The 24,902-nt window shown below is 40.2% G+C and overlaps 1 protein-coding gene across 3 annotated transcripts in view; it reads right to left on the reverse strand.

Annotated features, from left to right (window-relative positions):
* Positions 1-24,578, reverse strand: part of LOC145995971 (uncharacterized) — a 133,608-nt gene extending 109,030 nt beyond the window's left edge. The window contains exon 1 of one of the 3 annotated variants that reach the window (XM_083132061.1): positions 24,324-24,578. The gene's annotated coding sequence lies outside the window, so the exon portion shown is untranslated. Of the gene's footprint in view, positions 1-11,143; positions 11,402-14,285; positions 14,335-24,323 lie in introns of those variants that run through there. The other 2 variants (XM_083132064.1, XM_083132062.1) reach the window with 2 other exon arrangements.
* Between the last annotated feature and the right edge of the window lie 324 nt (positions 24,579-24,902).

Genomic DNA, 24,902 nt, shown 5'->3' on the forward strand with positions numbered 1-24,902 from the left:
TCGCTTATGTAATATGCAATAACTTCGACCATCCGAAGTGTTGTTAGCTTGTAATCAAGTGGCACATAGTTGTTCGGATCCCACTTAAAACTGTAGGTCCAGTCCCAATCAGCCTTACGGTGCATAAAATGGACTTAAAACACCAAATCAATCAACCAATTAATCCGATGACAAACTTTAAAAAAGAGGACATTTTGGATTTCATGATCTAAAAAAGAGGACATTTTTGATGCAGCACTTCGAACACAAGTTTTAAGTTTACTAGTGTTTTGATGAACTTGTAGATCACACACCCCTGTAAAATAATTTTACACCGTTTCAGTGTAACTAATAATAGGCTTAATTAGAGACAAATGTCTGAATATTCTAATAATTATTTACCATGCCGGTAGTATTATATGGTTGTGAAACTTGGTCTCTAACTTTAAAAGAACATAAACTGAGAGCTTTTGAAAACAAAGAACTTACAATATTTGGACCTAAAAGAGATGAAGAACCACGGGAATGGAGAATATTCCATAATAATGAACTGCATATAAACTATATTAATTCTTCGTTGGAAGAAAAGCTTCTAGCTATTTGCGCTTGCAACTGAGAGTGTTGTATTTCCTTACTAGTGTTCTGGTTACAACATTTGTTGCCAACATCTGTTATTAACCGTGTTGGCAACAAAAAGTTAATATCATTTGTTGGTAACGTTCGGTGTAAACGCGGTTTTAGCTGTCATACTACATCCTCCCCAATCCGAAACATTAAACTTGTTTTCCCACCAGTTTTTGCACTTTCCTAGATTTTAATTTCACGAACTGGTAACTTGGGCAGTTACCACACTGTTTCCGGATGTACAACAGTCTAAAGCGGTCCTTACACGATCAATAATATTGACAATATTCCCTCCACTTTCCAGTATTGATGCCTGAAAAACAGAAAATCCGGATTTCCATCAATACTCCATCAATATCGACCGTCAATCCACTTTTTTCACCTTACACGGTCAATATTATTGACAATGTGATAAGGTATTGTCAATATTATTGATCGTGTAAGGTCCGTATTAGATGTGTGCACTGTTACAAGGGAACCAAAAAAGTTCTTGCCGTTCTAGAGCAGCGATAAACAAAGAGCAATACAGTGCACGGTACGTACCTTTATCCAACACCTTTTGCCAACGTTCCTGCAGCTGCACAATACCATGTTGATAAAACTCGGCGAGTGAATTCCGCAGCTCTCCCTCATTTGCGAAGGATCTCCCACGGAGGTGGTTGTCGAGGGAATGAAACAGGTGGGTAATCTGTTGGTGCAAGGTTCGGTGAATATGGTGGATGGCACAGTGTCTCCCAGCCAAGTTGCTGAAGGGTCTCCCGGGTCCTCTTTGCCACATGTGGCTTGACATTGTCGTGCAGGAACAGCACACCCTTGCGATTCACCAATGCCGGCTCCTTCTGCCGCAATGCACGGTGCACCCTTTGCAACTGCTGAGAGTAGAGGTCAGCAGTGATGGTCTGACCAGGTGGAAGGAGCTCGTAATGCACCACTTGCCGACAATTCCACCATACAGAGAGCATAACCTTTCGTGGGTGCAGAGGTGGTCTTGAGGTGTGAGGAACAGGGTCACGTGGTGACAATCAATGTCTGGTACGCTTGGGAGTGTCATAGAGGACCTACTTTTCGTCACCAGTGAGCAAGCGATCAAATATGGGTGTGTTCAGCTGCCGAGTGAGCAAGGACAAACAGGGTGTCACTCGTTGTTCCTTGTTGGCTGCCGACAATGTGTGGGGTACCCACTTGCTTAACTTGTATGACTTCCCTATCCTATGCCGGGGGGAATTTGACTGTTTCAGCGGAAACATGGAACCTTTCTGCAAGTTCACCACACGTTAGACCACTGTCCTCCTCGATGGCTGCTTTCAGGGCCTCGTCATCCAACACATGTGGTCGTCCAATGCGAGGTTCATCCGAAAGGCTCACACCTCCCGAATGGAATTTCTGGAACCACTGCCTGGTAGTGCGTTCGTTCACGGCATTCTCCCCAAATGCCTGGCAAATGCAGCTACTTCATGCGGCAGCTGACAGGCCCACTTGAAAGTCATACAACAAACACCCGCGAACAAGGTGCTTCGATACCTCCATTTCTCTTCGACACTGGACGAGCTATGACCTGCTGTGTGCGCGCAACGTGCCTGTATTACTGACAGTCGATGGTCAGACTAACTCCCGATCGCTTGGCAGCCACGTGCGTCACTTCGTTTCCTCTCTGTGAGCGCATGATTAATGGGACGTCAAAAACGGCAAGAACTTTTATGGTTACCTTGTACTTCAATATCAAGTACTTTAGGGTTTATCTTGACTTTTTTTGTATCGCGGACAATTCTTCTCGTTCGCCTATTGTCCTTGGTCGACCTTCTCTGGTATGGAAACTATCCTCTTTTCTTTTCATAACGCATTTAACGCACTTGTTAAAATCATTATGGTGCAAATAAACTGAAATTACACATGTGACACATAGACCCACTAACTTGTGATTGTTTCGAAAATGAACACATCAACAAGGACACTTTTGTAATTTGTATCAAAACAAAAGCCTAACCTATCATAAAAGTAGAAGCATAGATTAGAAATAGAATAGAAGTGAAAATAGATTATTTTATGGGCAAAAGCATTAACATACTTGAAACTAATATTTACTATCTTCAAAGACTTACTGTTCAAATGTACAAATAATAAATATAAAAATGTTGATACCTTTAGACTGGCGAGAATTATATGGTCCTCTTACGATTAGATTCTTGTATACAAGATGATTAGTATAATTCTAGTGGAACTGCTCCCAAGTTTCAAGTGTATAAAAAGTGACTCTCTCTAAGTCTGTGCTTGCTTTGAGTTGCTGTTTTAAGTCCACTTTATGCACAGTAAGGCTAATCGGGACTGGACCTACAGTTTAAAGTGGAATCCGAACCACTTGTGCCTCCACCGGGTATCGAACCCGGGACCCCTTGATTACAAGGCAATGACGCTACCACTGCGCCATGGGGGAGGCCGTCTGTGCTTGCTGAATATGAAACAATTTGCTTGTATTTGTAGGAAATTACTGATAATTTTGATTAGTATACGTTTGAGATTGCCAAAGGCACCGAGTGTGATAGGTACTCTTACACGTCAAATTTTGCCGCCGCAACCTTGACAACGATAAAAATTAATATGATGGTACATTGTTTGCTTGTGCTAATACGTGTTAACATACGAGGATCATCCAGAAAAAAAGGAACGTTTTGGTATAAAACACAAACGACAAATGATGTGTGCAAAAAATTTATGCCACAGAAACCTTACTCTACTTTCCCACATATAAGTACATTGGCGGCAACCGACTACAATGACGGTATCAACAAACTGGTATATTTCTACAGTATAACAAGTGCTTGAATGGATATGGCGAATATGTGGAAAAGTACAGTGAGGTATGTAGTTTCTGTGCCATAATTTGTTTGCACACATCATTTGTAGTTTGTGTTTTACACCAAAACGTTCCTTTCTTTCTGAATGACCCTCGTACATGAGAAAAACAAAATTCGCAAAAAGGATTCACACTCATTTTTGTTACAACCATGAAAAGAAATTTGAGCTAACTTTATTTTATACGACCTGCCACTGATATCTAGGGGATTTCATACCATTAGTCCATGTTAGCGTGCATGCATTTCTAGTCAGTCATTTTGCTTGCATCAAGTGGGAAGTTTGTTTATAATAGGGTCGCACCTGATACTTGTGCTTATTTTAATAATACAATCCTCAGACGTGTTGCTGTCGTGCAGGGTGCGAAATCCTGGGGGGGGGGGGAGATTACCCCCACCAACAATCTTGGCCTCAAAAATCCCCCACAAAAAAATTCCGGGGGGAGAGTTTTTGTTACAACAAACAAAAGATAAACAATTACTTTTAATTTCAAATATACGGTACTAAGAATAATATGGAATAGGTACATACACAAATTAGTGTATTCTTAAGAGATCATTAACAAATCTACATCAATACGCACAATAAAAGTAAAACAAGAATGCAAACCAATAATAACTATGAAATCTAATTGATTTATATTAACATAGTGCACAAACTAAACAAAAACTTACACATAATAAAACCACTTCAACTATTTCATAATTTATTAACCAGTTAGTAAAGGAAGTAGTTTGCTACATTATAATATCTGATATACATAAAAGTAACAACTTTATATCTTTGTATGTAATAAATAATACTATTTTTAATTAATAATTTAGTTATTTATTATTACTTTTAATAACATTATAAATATGTATATCGTATATGTATGTATGTTGGGGGAGGGGGTTTGCAGATTAAGATATTTTCCCCCCCAACAGTCTTAAATGATTTCGCACCCTGTGTCGTGTTCTGCAGAAGTCAAAGTCTGTCGTGTAGCGTCATGTGATTGGAATTACAGCCCTACTGAAACTGAATTTATTTTGTAGAGTTTCCGTTTTGTAGCAATTATTATTAAGTTTTCTTTAGTATTTCAAAATAATGTCAATTTATAATGATACGATAACAGAAGCATCACACTAGAATCTTATATGGCTTTGAACTACCAGGGTAATTTAATGAACAACCTTAGTTATTGAAAATGATGTTCTTGGTGTGAGATTCGATGCAAAATACGGCGCTTCTCATTCCAAGATTCTTGTTGTTAGCTCTCATCAGGAAGAATTACTTGTGTCCTTAAAAGTGCCATTTCAGTAGTCAACTTCTTAGAATCATTATGGCAAGTCTTTTAGTTTTCAAATATGGCTGGTTAAGTGCAATCAGGACCAAAGGCCACAGTATGGAGACATGGGAGTGTACCTTAGACACTGTAACTAAGGCATCGGCGCCATCTTGCAGACGGGTTGAATGTTTTATATTCACATATCATAGCATGACATATCAAAGAACATGAGAATTTCAACAGAAATCTAAATGTAATCGGTTGGAAAATTATTGGCTGTCAAAGTTATAAATATGTTTTACTTTGCACATAACCAAGTAATAAGACAGAAGAAACGCATGGAAATGATATTCATATCTGGAGAACGAAGACACCGGGTGGTCTTTGAGAATTTAAATCACCACCCTAATCGTGCACTACTTTAAAATCACATAGTATAGTAGGTTTCATGGCGTTCCTGTGTATTTGGAGCTCTTCCCGATACGCCGCCTATTGGGAGTCCGCAGCACTATGCGATTGTCGGTTGAGTTAGTCAAAGTTCAGTTGTGCGGATAATGCAATCCAGTGAATAGCACCTGTGTGAGAGTCAACTGCAACAAACCAGGGGCGATTCCTCCATGTAGGAAGTGAGGAACTTCCTACAGTTCATTTATACTTATTTTAACTTCTCTACTTTTTAGGAGTTGACTGCTCTAGTTCACTCCAGCAGCAACCCAAAGACGATGGATTTGCTGCCGCTCGCTGAGGAACATCGGCGGTCATCCTACAGACAGATGGGTGAGGAGCGGAAGGGACAGTGAAGGGATGGGGAAGATCGGCGAGAGCCGAGGAACCAGCAAGATTTGTCTCAATCAGCGATGCCAACTCCAACAAAATGGTACTAAACAGGTTGATCCTTGTTAACACTTAGCACCCTGCTTTTGGTATAATGGTAAAATCTAGCATAATCTGCAAACGCCAGTCCCTGGGAGAGGGAAATCGAATTCAAAGGAATAGGTTTTCAGGAAATAAAAATAAAATTATGTCCAAATCAAATTTCTGCTTCACCAACGGACATGTTTCAAATGAAAGGGTGTATCCGACCCACCGGTATGCTCTTTTGCAACCATCATGCCACGATCCATCTTCTATCTTTGCTTCATCCTACCCGATTTAGTTCGTCAGAAGATTCTATGGTAGGAAATCGGTAGAACGTTCGGGTTAAATAATTTTTCTCAAACCCTTTTAAGTTCTATGTTGAACCAATGTCGTTTGTTGCACCAGTTTAAACAATTTTGGAGGGAACTTTACACTATTACATAGCTGTTAATAATAAGTAACACAAGTTCAAAACTCTAAAAAAGTAGATGTAGAATTACAATTATCCGAAAAGATAATTAATCCTAGCACAATTTAGAAGCATTTAGCACAATTTCGAAGTTTAAGCAACATTTTTTATTATCAATCCACACGACGACAGGGAGGGGGAAGAAAATCGAAATTCTTGCAAAATCTGAAATATCGTCAATGTTATTTTCGTCGGTTTTTATAGGTTCACATTTAACTATTTCATAGTTCAAAGTGAGGAGCAAGGGCCCCTTGACAAACCTTGAGCATGGGCCTGCAGCTAACATTCTAAATGCAAAGGATAGTATAAGCAATACGTGTGAATGTAATTGAAAGCATTTTTCAAACCTTTCTCGGTTTACCATAACTTCTTCCTACACTCCGAAAAAGCTAGGAGTCACCACTGCAACAAACTGTCAAGAGGAACACAGTTAGATTACCATAATTGCAAAATAATCAGACATATACACTCGCCTCACTTAGTGCAAAATATAATATTCAACTTGCATGATTCTATTGCGATAAATTAATGGATTTGGATTATTTTACTTCATTTTCCTGCCACTTTTGGCTAATCGCAAACATGAGAATGGTGAAATTGATGAAGGGACACTCACACTGGCGTTCTAGTACGTTGTGGATTGAGATAAATCCAAAATTTCTACACCATCCTGTAATATAATTTTCATTTTTATTAATGAAGATGAAAAAGCTCCTAACCGTACAAAGAGTGAAAAATAAGTATTCTAATATGTACTGTACATAAAACACACCGTATTACTATATTCGCCGACCATGTACAACGTGCATTCTCCTTGGCCATGAAGCAAAGTTTGATGTGGCGGTGGGGTCAACCTACATCGCACGGATAAATACGATAAAACAACAGTCTGCTCAATAATATGATTCTTGTGTTCATGAGAGCAATATCGAACTGCCAGGAAACAGGATATCCGTAGTATCCGTATCAGGACGAAGGAGAGCGGAACGCCATTCAGCAGTAGCTTGTCCATCTTGTGATGAGTATGCTAACTACATGAACTGAGCCTGACAGTGACTGGTAAGATCTAGTATGCTGAATATTTCCTACAGATAAAGAGGTTCCATTATCTTTTATCCACAACACACACATTATCTCTTCACTGACGATTTCACCGGTTCCACTTCCGCTATTTTCCAGACACAAGACCTCACTGAGTAGTTTTGACATTAGTCATTCCTGTATGTCTGTTCCATACTTCCACCTCCTTTTGTTCTTTTCTTATTTCACCGCATGTTGAAAACAAACAGAATTCCATTCGTTTGAATCCTCTTCACTTCTGCAAACTCAGCACTGTCATCCGGGTATTCATGACTTCTACTCCTAGCTTTATTTCTTTTGATTCGTCTATTTTTCTTCTATGTAAACAGTAGCGGGCGAAGGAGAGAGGGTGTAACATTACTCACTAACTCCCCCTTCCAAAATCCCAATCATTGTTACTCACTGGTTGTATTGCTGCATACTGTGAATGTTCTCATTAACTTATTTGACATTATCAAATGCTTTTCCCATATCGACGAAAGCAACAGTCAACCCACAACAGTCTTCCAACAATCACGATCATACATTTCCAACGCCAGTAGTACTTCACTTTATTGTGATAATTTTACACCCTTTCCGAATTATCTGTCAATTGCGACGACGACTGGATAAAAAATTAATCAAATAAGTTAGGAAACAATACAAACTTTTCCAAGGATTTGTATTTAAAACATCTAACTTTGTACCTGGCCACACTTCATATCGGAGATTCACAATACCTACTATACTCCGAATTCAAAAGTCTTTTAGATTTAGAAAACAAGAAATCTCGGCGTTTAATACTTCTATTATATAGTTGCATATGCTCTTACATTAGACGTTACACTGAACACTTCACTAAGCAACAAGGTGGCTTTGTATGTATACTTGGTACCTGGCAACACACTTAAATTACGAGAGAAATAGGGGGGTTAAGTTTGAGGTTTGCGGGAGGTGGCAACACATTCAGTCTTTCTTGTTGGGCATTGCTTCCTCTTCTATGAAATTCTGTGCAGACTTCAAAGATTAGAGCAACTCATGATAGCCCTGCTTTCTTTACTCAGCCGAGTAGGGCTTCAACACTTAGGTCTACAGTTCGATACCGACTGTGTGAAGCGTACTCGCAGTTTGCATATCTGGCTTTAAAGAGTAAACTACGAGTTCCGTCACTGGTGGCGCCGAAAATATTCAGGGGTTCATAGCTTAAAAACCGGAGAAGAGCTGTTTTTACCCTCTATCTCTTCCCTCTTACAAATTCCTACGCTGACGCCAACTCTCCTACTGCTGTACACAGGTCCACCAATCGGATTGCAGCAATTCAGCTGCTTCCGTCTTCAATCATATTGTAAATAGCAGCGGTCCGCATGTCCTTACTGCGCAATTCTCAAAACCATTCCCCGATAAAACAAGTCTCATACTTCATACCGAACCCAAACAATCGATTACATGGTCAGTGTATTAATTAGAAAAATGATCTCTTTCTTTCTTTGTCTCTGCCAGTTACGAAGTATATGTTGTAATGCCGAGAATCAAATACAAAACGGGATACATTTCAAAGTTGCAACATCCGAGCGTCAAGCCATCCTGTGAACCGACAGCTAGAATAGATGAGAAAGAAACCCTCGACAAGCTCGGACTTGGCATAAGTTTCCTCAGGCGTCTTTAACAGTGGTTCCCAAAGTGTGCGGCGGGAGCGGTGGCTGCCTTACAGGGGCGCCGCAAAATGTTCCAATTTCACTGAAATGACACACACACTTGCTAGTAGCATTGCTTTAGAATCGGACTATCGCATCAATCCAAATATGTGTTTACACATAAATTGTAAAAAGTAGGGCGTCTGACTACCATGCGAGAGACCTGGGTTCGATCCCGGCGGGGGGAAACCGGGATTTATTCCACCTGTTCAAGCGACTCCGGCGCCCACCCAGCGTCGTATAAAGTGGGTACGTGGAGGAAACTCTGGGGGGGGGGGGGTAAAGGCAAGCACAGGGGAGCACTTTACTATTTTTTTTACATATATAAAATGTTTATGAATTTGAAATATGTGCTTATTTTTCAACTTAAGGCAAGCAACGTAACCACACTAACTGAGCGTTGTAAGTGTAAGATAGGCCTACATTCTGACTTGGGAGCCGCGGATAAATCTTCAAACACTAAAGGTATACACTGTAGCATGGAAGTACTTTGCACATCAGATGAAACTGCGTACAGAGCTTGAAGTGAAAACTGTTGGCTGGCTGAGGGGATGTTTGGTCGAGCCTTGGGGCTAGATTGGAGGATGATCCTTAGGGTTTAACACATGGTGACAATCAGGGGCGCCGACTTGGCAAAATTATTGGGGGGGCTCTGATCACTGAAATAAATTAATAAATTACTCACTCTCCCTTTTTTAATTTTTGGCTTCAGTGTTCGGAAATCCTAAAAAATATCAAAATTTTTATTCACAGTTCGAATACAGAATATTAATTGTCCACGGATGGATATGTCACAAGTTTCGTCAACCATAATAGCAAAATATTCCCGACTTTTAATATCTGCAACCACGGAGCGCAAAACAGATCTCCCTAATAAATCAATGATCTCATTCTGAATGTCATGTGAGAGCAATTTGTAGCCCGAACGTCCCATCCACTCTCCTAGTTCATGTACATCGTCTTTTGAAACTCTTTTTAGTAACAATGTTAACAATACTCATAATTACATACTTAGTATATAGTAATAAGTTATGTGTTTTGCTGTCTCTGGTCATAGCCCCCAAAGTTGATGGTTTAGCGGTCTCAGTCCCCAAAGTTGATGGTCTAGAACATTTCAAATGTGTATTTAAAGTTAAGTTCATTTTGCACAATTCAGAGTAAACTTTACAAGAGAAGCATAATAATACATTAGATCCTCTTAAGCAAAATTATTTGGGGGCTCTGCCCCAACATCGTTAACATTGGGGGGGCTCGAGCCCCCCTAAGCCCCATGGAGTCGGCGCCTATGGTGACAATAAGGCAACCGGGGGAATACTTTGAAAAAAAAAGAGAGAAAAAAAAAGCTGGAGTTATAATACCATCCCAGTTCACTTCGAGCACCAGGCGTAACCTAAGTGGATATACCTTCTGAAACAAAGCAATTCCGACAACTAACTTTCGTTTCTCGCATAAACCAACTACCATGCCCTGAAAATGTCGGTTACACCTTCACCAATACGCGCGCCACAGTTTGGGTAACAGCAGGAGAGAAGCCGACAATACTCTTACACCTCAACACATCCCTAAATTCAGTGCAAAGGCAGAATTTATGGTTACTTTGGCTCTAAATTTACCTTTACACCTCTAAATACGAACTTACCCCCTCCCCTGCAGGATGGTAAATTCTTAATAAATCCTTTAGATTCGTTGAAAGATTAAAAATTATGTCCACACAAATTGAAAAAGAAAGGTGGTTTCCTCCTTTATGGAGTTACTGACTGACTGCACAAGCTATCAAAATCTCATAAACGTATTTATTTTTTTTGAGAGGTAATCTGAAACGGAGTTCATTTTGAGCCTCAGCGACGGTGCCAGTGAGTAAGCTGTTGACGCTCTTTGTTGGCCAGCCCGCTCCCCAGTAAACGGAAAAATAACAAACATATGCTCACATATTCATTTTTGCTTAGTATTTATGGGCTATATTAAATGCGACTGCCTCCCCCCCTTTTCCGGCTAAATTTTATTAAATGGTATCCCCCAGCAAGAAAAATTTTCGCAAAGCATCTCTAGTTGTCTCATTGTTACCATGTTAAACCATAGCAACATCCCCCAGCTAACCCCCCCCCCGCTAACATTTTCCACTTCTAGCACTGTCTAAAATGCAATTCACTGGAAGAGATATATATATCTATGAAAATTAAGGATCTACTGGAAGTCTCTTTAAATGCAGTTTTAAAACAAGCAGTCTGTGTATGAACATAGTTTCCCCTTAAACATATATGCAAAGCCCTCTTTACAGATCAATTGTTCAATATAATTAATGCAATTTTAAAGAAAATATTTTAAAATAATATAAAAACGTACCTTTGTTTCAAATTTTCAGTCACACAAGATGGCTGCCGATCACAAAATGGTTTCTCACTGATACGAGTTTGACAATGGCGGCCGCTGATATCACGTGTAAATAATTTTTCCCATCGAACCAGTTGAACATAAGTGGAGAAAGTCCCGCCATGGTGTGACAAAATGTCGGTATTGAACGCAAGGAAATTAAATCTCGCAGCACTAGCACATCGAAATGTTTCTTCCATATTCGATATAAATAACGCCATATCCAACCGAACAACATGGACAAAGAAAGAAAACTGACTTAGCCAAGCGAAGCGGAAAAGAGGAAACGGTGAAGGTCACATTGAAAACGTCACTGCCGTGCCCGCCACCTGCCGGCGCGTGGCGGAACTACGGGAGAAAACTGCAGCGTCGTTATGTTCTGATTTCAGTTACTGGCGTTGCTTTCCTTTGAACGTTTATCAAAAATTGCGCATCAAGAATTCAAAACATTGTTTAATGAACATCGAGTTCTGCGACGATTTCCTTCGGTTATTATTACGCTAGTCCAGTTTACGCGAAGAACAACATACGTCATCACTGAATTACGACAAAGCATTTCCAGTCTTGCCTGTGGAAGGTGCCATGACAAGCATTTTATGGATAGGTCTGTATTTCAACTTACTCATGCCTTCTTACACTAAAGCCGTGTATGTTTCTACTTACTTCTTACCTGCACCTTCTGGTCTTTTTTTTTTTCTGAGCACATTGATTTATCAGCCCATTTTAAATTATTTTCGTACTTAAGGCTGAATCAAATTAGGCTAGATTTCCTGTTGGATTTGCCAGTTGGACTTGGTGTGGTACTTTCTAGTTTTCGCCTCACGATACTCGTTGTCGAACTTGCTGGTTAGACTTTTGTTCCCACAAGGGATTGCGCAGAGCAGAGAAGCTTAAAAGATGGACGAACGACTTGGGGAAGAATGTCGTAGAACAGCTATTGCTGCTATTCTTCTTACAAGTACCAAAATTAGTGGTATAAGAAAAGAAATACTGGGATAGAAATTCGCTCGAAAGAAATTGTGGCAATCAAAGTGTACTCAACGTACTTCTTTAATGAACTAGAGTATGTATTCATACATGAGATCAGCAGATTTTGTTCAAATTGTCAAACATTTAATACACTAGTAATAATACAGATTTTTCATTATAGGCTAACCATATGTGTTGTGAACAAATATCATTGCTTTGGAAAAATTCCTAATTCCTTATTTCCATAACTTTCTTCGAGTATTGAACAGAAACAATTTCACTCAAACACCCGGAAACCCCAGACGAAATCCGTTACCCCTTTTCCTTGCCAAACTCGCAAATTATATTCATATAACCAAAGGTTCGCTCTGATTGGTTGTTACTACAGCATCTGGCAGAGAAGCAAGTTGCAGCCAGCCTGGCAGTCATCATTTCTAGTCAGATAGTCGAGTCTAGTTTCAACTAAGGCATTCCATCAAGTAGAAAATTCAGCTTCGTACGAATCTGCCTTTAATGTGTTTCGAAATAAAGCAAGTTTGAGGGTACTAATCAGAAGTTAGAAAAACCGATACTGTATTACTTACATATTGCTAACTGAACTGATCAATATGTGACCTTTTCCTGTAATGGACAGTGGGGTGAATTAAGAAAGACGCTCGCTTGAGGCGGAGTGTATCTCTAGGGTCATAAATTTATGTGCAATTGTAGTCGAGTTAAGTAAATATGTGTGTACTGATATCATGTATATCTCGTTTCTTATAGGTGTGTCCAATTCTGACCAGAACTAGCTGCGCAGTGACTGTTCAAAATGGCCGAACGTTTGAAAAATTGTTAAGACGGTTGCGATTCGTTTTCTGTTGATCAAAAATGTTTCAGTTGCCGAAATTCATAGCGAACTGGTGTCATGCCTTTGAAGCGACGCTGCATGATCCCATCAACCGGAAAACGTCTGGATACTGTTTTCTGGGACGCGTTTGGAGTCTTGTTAGTGGTATACCTCGAACATTTACGCACTGTTAATGCCGATGCCTACTACTAGACACTTCAACATTTGCGGGAGGACATAAGAAGGAAACAACCAGGATTTCTATGCAGTAGGTGATCGTTCTTTAAGGTAATGCACGATCTCATACCGCACGATAAACCGTTGCTTGCTTGCGAAGGTTTCAATGGGAAAAAACCTTGAACCCCTCACCGTATACAGTGTGGATTTGGCACCAAATTACTTCTATCTATTTTCTGCTCTAGAGGAACACATGTCTGAACGCTACTTTCAGAGCAATGAAGATTTGAAACCAGCTGCTTCCAGATGGTATCGAGATCTTTACGCCAAACTTTGATCGACCGGCATGATCAACTTAATTTCATGCTGTGATACGTGCTTCAACAGAAACTGTGATCATGTGGAGTAATAGTGCCAAGTACCCACTTTCACCCGTTGCACATTTCCAGACTATAAACACTGCCCTGTCATTTACAGGCTTTGTAACTTTTTTCCACCACCCCTCGTACATTATTGAAACTTGAGCTTCGGCATTAACGAAATTAAAAAAGTTCCGCCACCTTAAATTGTTTCCCACAAGTTTTAAGTTGGATGGTTCCTCTTGTCTTGGGTGGAATACAAGCTGTTCGTTCGTGTTCCCACGGACTAACACAAAAACACGAGTATAAATTGTATATTCTTTCATAGAATTGTAATTTATGCACTTTGACTCGAAGTTGAGAGGCTAATGCATTCGGATTCAGATTGCGAATGAAATCTTATGGATCTCTTTTTACTTTCCGAACGAAAGTTTATTGTGAACGATAACCAAGTTCCTATTGGTATCTGAAGACGCTTTTTGTATTTTATGCTCTGGTTTAGACACGCATTTGTACCCATTTGAAAACAACTAAAAATATCTAAAGTAATTTCCTCCTCAAACTATCGTGAAGGCCGTTAAAATGTTCTCATAGATGCTTGAGTTATGATTATTTTGGTGCTAAATTAAGCATTCCACTCCCAGATTGCAAATTCTACGTAAAGTCTCGCAGGTTAAGCATCACATTTTACCCTACTTTCTTCAAGTCATTATTGCTATAAATAGAATGAAAAGCAGAAAATGCACAAATCAAAGCACTACTCTGTGATAATTCGATTACTTACAGTGAGAACAAGCATTTCACAATTATCAAAATGGCGGCTGATGACGTCATTTGGGCCAGTTCTCCTACGGCACGGCGCACGAAAGAGATGCGCAATACAGAACAGGTGATGAACAACATGCGCATGACCAAACTGAAACTAGATAAAAATGTCACGACGTTCTGGTTTCCACACACTCCTTATCGACCGTTTCGCTTGCCAAGCTCTTGTAAACTGACGAGGGGAGGGAGGTCAGTTGGCAACTGCGCAATATCTGTGGCTGCGCAGCATTCTTCAATCTTCATGGTCGTTTCGAGGTCAAACAAAATACTGCAGTGTGCGTAACATGCCCCGCCATCTCACATCATGGAGAAGAACTAATGTTTTTAACACAACTGCTTATAATGGAAAACGTAAATACAGTGTGTCTATAAAGACATGGTGGTTCTATAAACAGCCACAGCTTTAGAAGATGAAGATCCAGCGCTCGAAATGAGGGGGAGGTATCCCCAACTAACATTTTTTTCAGTTATCTCATTAGCACCATGTTAAGAAATAGGAGCATCCCCCAGCTGACATTCTCCACTTCAAGCGCTGTGAAGAACAGAACATAAATTAACTGGTAAATGAAAAAATTCTTCGAGTTTCTTATACAGTGTGCACCAGTCTTATCCGTACAGAGGTAGTTGGAAAGTGAAATGATAAAGTACACCGCTAGAAAACATAAAAGAAAAAAGAGTCTTGCTCAAATTATGTTGACAACAATGGTACATTGTTATCTTCATTTGTCTTCCTCCATACCCTGTGCACGCCATCTGAGCCGAAAAGTTTTATTTTGGTCTCATCGGAGCTGATGAGGTTCGTTGTTCCAGAACTCCTGGTCTTTATGCACATGTTTTTTTTATGCATTCTCCCTGTACAATGCGTGATGAACTGTTAAAATGCTCATTGTCTTTCCTGTTCCAGTGACCTGAATTTCGGAACATTTAATTTTGGATTAACCTTAACTTTTCTCACCACGAAAAAAGTTCCTCTCTTTCAGTGAGCCTTTTCTCCTTCCTTCCCGATTCTTTGTTGAACCCTCATATTTGAATTTATTTACTATGTATATCAGGGGTGCCCATCCCCCCCAAGGCCATGAATGCAATACCCCCACCTTAATTTATTCATTAAAATTCCCCACAATAGTTTGGATGAATACATAATAGTTGTCGTTTATTTGAATGTTCATATGCACATGTTGAACTGTCCATATTTCATTAATTGTTCACTTTTCGAAATAACGGAAAGCTAGCACATTGATTGCTTAAATGTAATAAATTAAATTATATAAATATGCATTTAAACAGTGATTGTGAATTGGAGAATAAGGTTTATAAAATCCACACATTTAAGACAAATTGTTACACACCTTAAGATAGAAAATTCAACCTGGCCAAAGAAATAACTTGATGCAATCCCGCGACAAGTTAAGTTTGCAGCAACATTTCACACTTGTAGACCCAAACGTGCGCGCAGAATATAGTTCCGCTGCAATACTGCCGATTTTCTCGCTGCCTGTGACATGAACAGCTCGACGGTTGAGGCAAAATTGGCACGGGAGATGCTGAACGCCGTTCTCGCGTGTATTAATACATAAAACTTGCTGCAAACTTAACCTGTCGCGAGGGTTAGATAGAAATCTCTAAGCTCAGGGCGAGAATATAATAAGGTTCCTCCTTCAAAGAACTCGCTCCCTCTGCTTGAGGTAAATATAATTATTTTGGTAGAAGTACAGCAACATTAGCATGTCAATTTCCTTTTTCTATCTTACCTTTATGATTATAGACATTAATTAATTCTCAAACTATTTTCATCTTCGCACTTAATCGACTTGCACCTGTTCCAAATTACATACATAATACATTGTTTTCGAAAAAGAAATGTTATATTCAAAAAAAAAAAAAAAAAAAAAGTAAAGTGTTCCCCTGTGCATAGCACCACGCCATGAAGGCGTATAGGGGGTGTGGGGGTAACGCCCCACACTTTCTTGATCCGGTCGTGAGTGGGGGTGATGTGATCAGCATCACGCCCCTGACCGCCTTTACCCCCCAGGGTTTCCCCCAGGTACCCATGTTATTCGACGCTGGGTGGGCGCCGGGGCCGCTTCCATCGTTAGAAAAATTCCCGGATTTGAACCGGCCGGGGATCGAACCCGGGACCTTTAGCATGGTAGTCAGACGCGTTACCGACTGAGCCACCGCGGCTTTATGTTATATTCATAAAGAACAATTTAAAACTTACTTTCATGATAATAAAATCATCTTTCGGAAAACAGACTCGTGCATTCTTCGTAATTACCTTGCCGTATTTCAGTTATGCAAATTTTGTCAATCAGTTCTGTTTTCCCTGATTTATTTACAGATTTCACTTTGTTGATTTCACTTTGTTGATTCCACGGGGTGGAAAACACATGTAAGCTTTTCACTTGTCCTGACCCACAAAATGATTTAGAGCAAAAAACTGAACAGTAGACGTTACTTTTTCGCACGTTCCCCATGCTTTGAACGGCTTCAACCCAGCGAAGTGTCCTACATGGAGTGGTTCCTGAAAAGCTCACCAGATGGCATATCGGATAATTTTAATCGCGAATGGCGAGCCTGATAACCACCTCTCTCTTCCGACCCATGCCTGAGGAAACCCTGCGCTACGGTAGCAGTCCCCGGATGTTTGTGAGGAACACTATTGATGCGCCATCTGATGGGAAAATAATTTTCTTTAGCACTTATTGCGTAGCATACTCTTCTAACATATCTTGAACGTTGCGTGAAATCGCAATTGGTTCAGTGCAAAATAAAACAAAAAAACTCTATAATTACAGCCACATGGAACTTTCATACATTCCAACTTTTGGAAACGCAGATCGAACCTTGCACTTAACCGACAACATGGCGGCTGACCAATTTGGCACAGCTGCTGACATTGAAACTTATACGTGCGGACATGAATCCGCTTTTCTGCTCACTACTCCCACGAAAATCGGAAACGTAAGCCAGTCTCACACGGCACTTAGCTACGTCTTCACTTCCAGATCGACCTCCAGCTTGAAACTAAGATTTTTTACGTCCTCGGTTCGCGAAAGGAGCAAGAGGAGTCTCACGCGATCCTTAAAAATGGCTACTGCACAAACATGATATACCACTTCACAAGTTTGGATGCTAATAACTGTTGAAGAAAATGAGAAATAATGGTTTCTGCAACAAAGAATAAAATAATAACATTTGCACGGTTGAAGAATGCAGCATATGTAAACTGTAGCAGTGAATGTGAGTATATATCAAAGTTTATTTAAATTTGTTCCCTTCAGTCATTTACATAGGAACTGTATATAGGTGTTGTATTGGCCGAATGTTAATAAAAAGGTACCTTGAAATAAACAGTAGAATATTATTGCTCATACTCAGGTGGCCTGTGCGTTTTTCAATTCTGATTGGTAATTAATTCTATGGTATTAAGGATGGATTGAAAGACCGTTTCTAATTCTGTAGGTAACTGAAGACAAGAAAGCTCTCACACGATCTTGAAGTACGGAAGCTAGAAGTCGATCGGGAAGTAAAGACTATTCCAAGTACCGTGTGAGACTGGCTTTAGTTTAAATTACGTCTTTCTACCAGGAGCGGAGTGGGTCGGTTGGCATACGCTGGCAAATTGTAACTGAGAATAATATTTCCAAAAATTCAAGTGAGCATTGTGAACTTTTAATGGCCGAGTGCACCAACAACGATTATTTCGAAGTTCAGATGAGCGGGATCAATTTTGATCCACTCTAAATGAACTTGGTTTAAAGATTTGCATTGCACCAACGAAAAACGACGTTCAAGAGATTCCGTTCAAATGATCCGAGATTAATTTGTAAGGCTATACCTGATTGGTTGGCTAAAACAAATGACAATCAAGAACCCCACCGAACAGTGTGATGTGTTAAAGTATCAACGTGTAGGAGAAGAAAGTAATTCGGGCCGCAAACTTATCTGAATTTGTGAAATGTACTGATCAACCTTATCGACGAGTACAAGGATGTAGTAGGGTGTAAATAAATAATAATCTTAAAAAAGAACTGACGGCATAAGACAAAAGAAGAAGGAGAAAGCATGGAACCTTCTTCTACGGGACTTCAATGCCTTACGAAATGCATTCGCGAGAGAACAGCGTACGCTGAAACTCGCCCGCTCAATCAAGATATTTTATTATTATTATTACTGTATTGTGGTATGTATTTGAATTTTTCATTTCTTAATTCTTATATATTTATATTGTCATGTCGTGTAGCAACACCATGTAGCAATATCGTAACATTGCTCTGTTCTAATTTACCTTGCACTTGCACATGTTTTGTGTTCTGGGATAGAAAGTACAGTATTTAGAAACATTTGGACTTTGCACCACAGAACCACAAATTATTATTATTATTTTGGCACTTTTTAGTTTACTTTACACAACTCTCGAATTATCAGCATTGTACATCCAACATCTCTAGCGTTTGCACGCTCTCGATATCACTTTCCGCTCTTTTTATATTCAAAAACAACTGCCTGCGGTCGAAGCGTCAGTATCGTGAACCAGGATCGGCCACCAAAACGGTGGCGAATGGCCGTTCAGAAGATAAACTCGTTTTGATGTTCCTAGATCGCGATCAAGTGTTGAACCGTCTTCGTGCAATGGAATTTTCCAGTGATCCTTTCCCGATCCGAGTTTAAAATTTGATCTTCGTTCGTGCACACGGCCATAAGCCAGTCTCACACGGCAGTTAGGTACGTCCTCACTTCGCAATCGATTTCTAGCTTCCTTACTTAACGATCGTGTGAGAACTTTCTCTTTATTCAGTTCCAGACAGATTTAGAAACAGTCTTTAAATCCATCGATAATACCATAGAACAATCAATCAGAATTGAGGAGCACACTGGCCAACTGCAGTAGGAAATAGAAGAAGAAAGGCAATAGATGTTCGACTGTTTATTCAATGCAGCTTTTAAAGAAGAAAAACATCCGACCTATACAGTCATCTATGTAAATGATTGAGGGGAACATTTTATTTGTTTAGTGAAGAGTCTACTAATTATTATTGTTTTAAATAAATAGTTCGTATGTCTAAATATGATACTGTGAATCTGTTATTTTACCGACGCGAATACTATTTTGAAGTAAACACTGAACAGTCGCCACATACTCGTACGTATGCATGTACTCTGGTATGTTGGCTGTAACAAATAGACTGTGCTGTGTGTAGCACCGCAGTAAATAAATGTACTAGTGTTGTAATGATATATAAATTATGAATTGTAATTAGTTCTTCATGGACTTCAAAGTAAACTTCACAATAAGTATTTTAGGAGCAAACAAGTGTCAATGAAATATAAATATAATATGGTAACTTAATGAAAACACCATAATTTTCGCACTTTGAATGTTGTGAAGTTTATGTAATTTATTTGACTAGTTCGTATTGCGGAATATATTTCAACCGTACGAGAAGGATTTCATTAAAAGATGCAACTTCTATTGTAATATACGGGTAATGCAACTTTATGCTAGTGTGTCCGTTAAGTGGTATATCAACTTGAAATAACATATGTTATATACTCACATTCACTGCTACGGGTTTCATGCGCAGCATTTTTCAACAGTGCCAATGTTATTCTCCTATTCAAATAATAATACAAAGCATTATTTTTCCTTATCTTCAGCAGTTATTAGCATCTAAACTTGTGAAGTGGTATACAGTCTTTGTGCAGTCGCCATTTTTAAAAAAGCTATTTTAACGATCGTGTGAGACCTTTTGCTGCCTTCGCGAACTGAAGACGTAAAAATTATTTTGGTAGTTTCGAGTCGAAGGTGGGTAGGGAAGTGGGGACCTACTGAACCACTGTGTGAGACTGGCTTTATGGGTTGTGATTTCAGTCGGAACGACACTTTACGAAAATAACTTTCAACCATCGCAGTACGGGAAGGCATACACGAAATCTGCTCACAGAGGGTAAAGACGCATCCCAACTATGCCGGTTGGCAAGTCCGAGTGCCAAAGCCGTTCTGCTTTGCCGATGTCGATAGACGTCCCCACAGGATTGCGGTGTCGAGACGTGCATCAGTCTGGTTTGACGCCTTGTTGCCAGCAATGGAGAAATACTCCGTGAAAATGTACGACGAGGAAGATGAGCTTCTAGCGGCAGCTCCTGTAATTGTTATTTCTATGAACCGTCCACGGAGATTTTGGATACGTCAGTCTGAAAATCCGAAATAAGTATAGCGGAAGTGATTTAATCAAATACTACCGGACATATTGATGTCCTTTACCCTTCTCTTGCAAAATGGCTTAGCAAATTCTTAACTTTTCGTTCAACTTCATCTTTAGAAGTTCCAATTGAAACTGCAATTTCCACTAGCTCTTTTCAGTTCTTACGGCGGGCGCTCTAGAAGCTGGCAGGGGAAGTGGGGAGCGGGAAACATGCCGCTGACCAATCAGAGAACAGACCACCTAGCGGTGGAGCCGAGAGTTACGCAGTCGCGGGAGGAAGCTGCAGCGCTAACCTCGTTCTGCACTTTGCTGTGTTGCCAATTCGTCGCGCTGCTGATGGTGTTTTGCCCCAGTGTTGATTCCTGTTTGTTATGAGCGGGATGTAGGAAAATAACATGAGAGGGAGTAATTGTTGTCGCGTCGTGTATTGCCTAACTGCATTGTTTCGTCGGTAAACGTGTATGTGGCAAGTGATGTGACGTTAAATTGTACTCTCGTTGTTCCATTGGGAGCTTTGTGTTTATCAACGCAGTAAGTATCGTACGATGGCGAACAGGAAGGATGTAGTTCGTAGCCAAGGCAGGAAAATAATCAGTAGGAATCATGAATATTTTCAAAAGGAAGCAGAAAACAGCGGTCCCTTGGTAAGTGTGCACAAAGTGCAACAGAAAGTGTCGGAAGTTTGTGGAGTGAGTACGCGAACTGTGACGCGTATTGTTAGGGAAGGCAAAGACAGACTTGAGACGTCGAGTTCCACGTCATTCGAATCACCGCGCAAACTAATGAAAAGGAACAGTATCACAAAGGCATTCGATGGTTGCGATAAAGATATAATAAGAACTTTCCTCGGGTATTATGTAAAGGGTGCATATCAAACACTGAACAAGTTACGCGTTGATTTGCAGTGGGGAGTTTCGTCGTTGTGGAGGATACTGAAGTCTATGGGGTTCAAGTACAAAAATACAATACAAGTACATCTTCTCAGAAATAAGGAACCTTTGTCAATGAACCTTTTCATACACTTGATATCATACACTTATTGGTATTCTAGACCAGAAGATAGGGATAATACGCATACTCAGGCCATACGCGAACAATGGACGTCTGTATTTCATGGTTCTTTCGATTTCAACTCGCCTTTCCCGCTACTCTGGCAACGCTGCAGTCTCTCTCTCTAACCGGCCTGTCTCGTTGCGCTGGATAGGTCGTTTCCCCGCTTCCCACTACCCTGCCAGCTTCTAGAGCGCACGCCGTAACAACTGAAAAGAGCTATAACAAGTCGTGACGTTTGTTCCGATTCCTATGGTCCTCCAATCTGCAGTCCCACAACAGAGGACTATCACGGTACATTTCTATTAATGTTTTAACTTGCCAGTTCGTCCACTCCGTGGTTAAACGTTGAACAAACAAGACCAATCCTGAGTCAACCTGTCTAGGCACGCTCGGCGCGTCGGCACGATTTCCTTTGAAGTAAACTACTAGTCGGCTTGGAATAGGCATGCCGATTGGCCAGGGACACAGGCCAACGACATATACCCATTTGTACGCAAGCAAGCACTTGCGCACGCAACTGTCTCTCTATTCCAGAGGGGTGTAATATAGGACAATCATCGTGTGCAGCCCTTGAAGTGGAAAATGTTAGCTGGGGGGTGTTTCGACGAGCCTTGAGGTTAGCTGAAGGGATGCTCGTATGGTTCAATATTGTAACAATGAGACAGCTAGAGGGAGGGGGTGCTCTGCGAAAACAACCGCCCGCATCCCCTCCTCTCCCAGAGCATAGATCATGTGCGTTTCATTGTTTTCCGTTCGTGGCGTCTGGCGGGCTTTCACTAACTTCAATACTCATGTCAGTTCTTCTTTTTGGTATGGCTGAGTTCGAACGAAAAATACGACGAATTCGTCCAAGACGATCGTTCGTTTCCTTGTTTATGGGGTATTATGGGCTGTCCGAAAGGTCCAAAGCAGGCTTGAGGTACGGTCTTGTCGGAAGTGACGTCACATAGTGCAGTTCGAAAGCACGAATTAAACGAGCAATCGAGCCAGCAACACGCAGTAAGCGACAATGCACACTCATTCGCTTGTTGCGCACTTGCTTGATATTAAAGCCCCTATCACACGGAACTGGATTTCTAGTTGGAACGCCCTAGTTGGCGATGAACTGACTTTCTGGGTAGTAATCATGGCCGCCTGGCTGACTGCTTCACTGGCTTTAAGGAATAGGACATGTTCTAATTGCTACTAACTTTTTCGACTAGATTCTGTGGAACAGCCAATCAGAGCAAAGTTTGGCCATGTGAAGATAATCTGTGAGTTTGTAAAGTAGCCTTTTTTTTGTCTGTGGTTTCCGAGTGCATACAGCACGAAAGGCATGTTTACAATTGAAAAAGCTAAAATATTCTTCCATACGTGTATAGTAAACGTTGTAAAGTATGTATTTTATCAGCGCCGTTCTTCTCTACCTAAAACCATTTAATGCGATGCGATATTCCTCTCGGTTGGATAGTTATCGTATTTTAAAGGTGTGAAGTGATACGTTGTTTACATCTCGCGCGGCCGCCATTATGGGAACGAAAGACTATCGACAATTACGGTATAACAAGTACCGTGTGAGGCGAAAACTAGCAAATGGGTAGCCAGTCCAGCGTCAACTAGAGCATTCCAACTAGAAATCTAGTTCCGTGTGACAGAGGCTTAAGTCGAAAGTCAGCCGGTCTTGGTTTTAGGTTTTGAATTGTGTGGAAACGTAAGTACGCATAATTAATTACTAGTATATAAGAACTTCTTAAAATGCTATGTGATTTATATGGTGAAAAATAAGTGTTTACAACGCGGGGGTCTTAGTTTTATGTAGGTACTGGTCGTATTACTCGCTGCATTCTAAGTGTAATTCGAGAGATTTTTTTAATTTCAAAGTCTTCAAGACTGAACTGGGAGACCAGTTTCGAAGGAAGTTCGTTTCAAGTGCGGTCTTGCACCTTTCGCACAGTCAGATTCACAGAGTATAAAGACGAAGTGATTTCCTCATTTGCTCAGAAATAGGTGGAATGTGGAGGGCAAAAAAATGTCACATCAAACATGTTTTAGCGCATGTCAAAAAAATCTGGGAAACAACAAACCGAATTAGTGAGAAAATACCTAAAATATACAACAGAAAGAGATAAGACATATTACTAAAATATCAGTAGCACTTCTCTCATCAATTTTTATGGGTCCTGAGAAATTCACATACTTCCATTGAAAAGTATACTGTATACGTAAATATACTTTAGAATTATAAAAGGAGATCGACTGAGATAATTAATGAACATTAAGCAATACATGGCATAAAATAAATGCAAAAGTACGAGAACGAATAATCGTAAAGGGACATCTGTATTGATTGGTTCACGAATGCAGAAAAAAAATGTCAAACATATAATTCTCTCGAGACAACAAATGTGATTTATATCAGTTTTGAGTGTGTGCATAGCCTCCTGCTGTTTAGCTTGGAAATCTTCCCAAGCAAGTCGCACTATGATAAATATCTACTTACACCAGTCCGGGAACTTTAGGGTATCTCTTCGAATAATGCCAATTCAAGGAAGTTAGTATAACACAAAGTAGAACTGTCAAAAAACAGAAACCTAGTTTTTTCTATTATAATGCAAATATTCAAATCATAAAACAATCCTTTAACGAAACTATGACTAAATAATAGATCCTTGTTAACAAAAATATGTGCAAAAATTGATTTATCTTACAAATATAAACAAAAATTAATAGAATTGAAACATGTGTTAATACAATACCTCTGCAAAACATCTGGTGAATGCAACTGGGCCAGCATGTTCATCCATTTCATGGTGCCATTTTTAAAATGGCGGCCATTGTGATCATCTGTAGGAACACTTCCCGACAAGCTTAGTTCGACGTAATTGTGTCGACTGGTACAATTAAAATACGAACTGCGCATGTTTCTTCTTAATTTCTGCACACTGTACGAAACAACGAAATGTTCACCTTGCAAGAACTGCTGAAACGAAGTGCACTTTTCTGTGGAGAGTTTAAAACGACCTCACCTTTCTGTAGCCAAAGCTAGACTGTGCCAACGTGGAACTTTCCACCAATCGTTCGAGGCCACGCTGAACAGGCACCAAGCTTGCTTCCGCCATCTGTTATCAGTTTAACGAACTTCCCTGGGTGAAGGCTGCCCGAGTCCGCTTGTCGCACGAGTGGGCCGACTTCACCTACCTCTAGCTGTTCAAATGGAACTTTCCATTGCTTGATCTTGGCACCCACGAACTACAAGCTGCTCACATAGTATCGTCATTTTCGCGCTGAGAACAGAAATGTATTTGTTTATGTTAAAATCTTATCGGGTAACGTAT

Source organism: Lepisma saccharinum, chromosome 12 (assembly GCF_977018435.1).
Source record: "Lepisma saccharinum chromosome 12, izLepSacc3.1, whole genome shotgun sequence".
In the NCBI taxonomy this organism is placed as follows: domain Eukaryota; kingdom Metazoa; phylum Arthropoda; class Insecta; order Zygentoma; family Lepismatidae; genus Lepisma; species Lepisma saccharinum.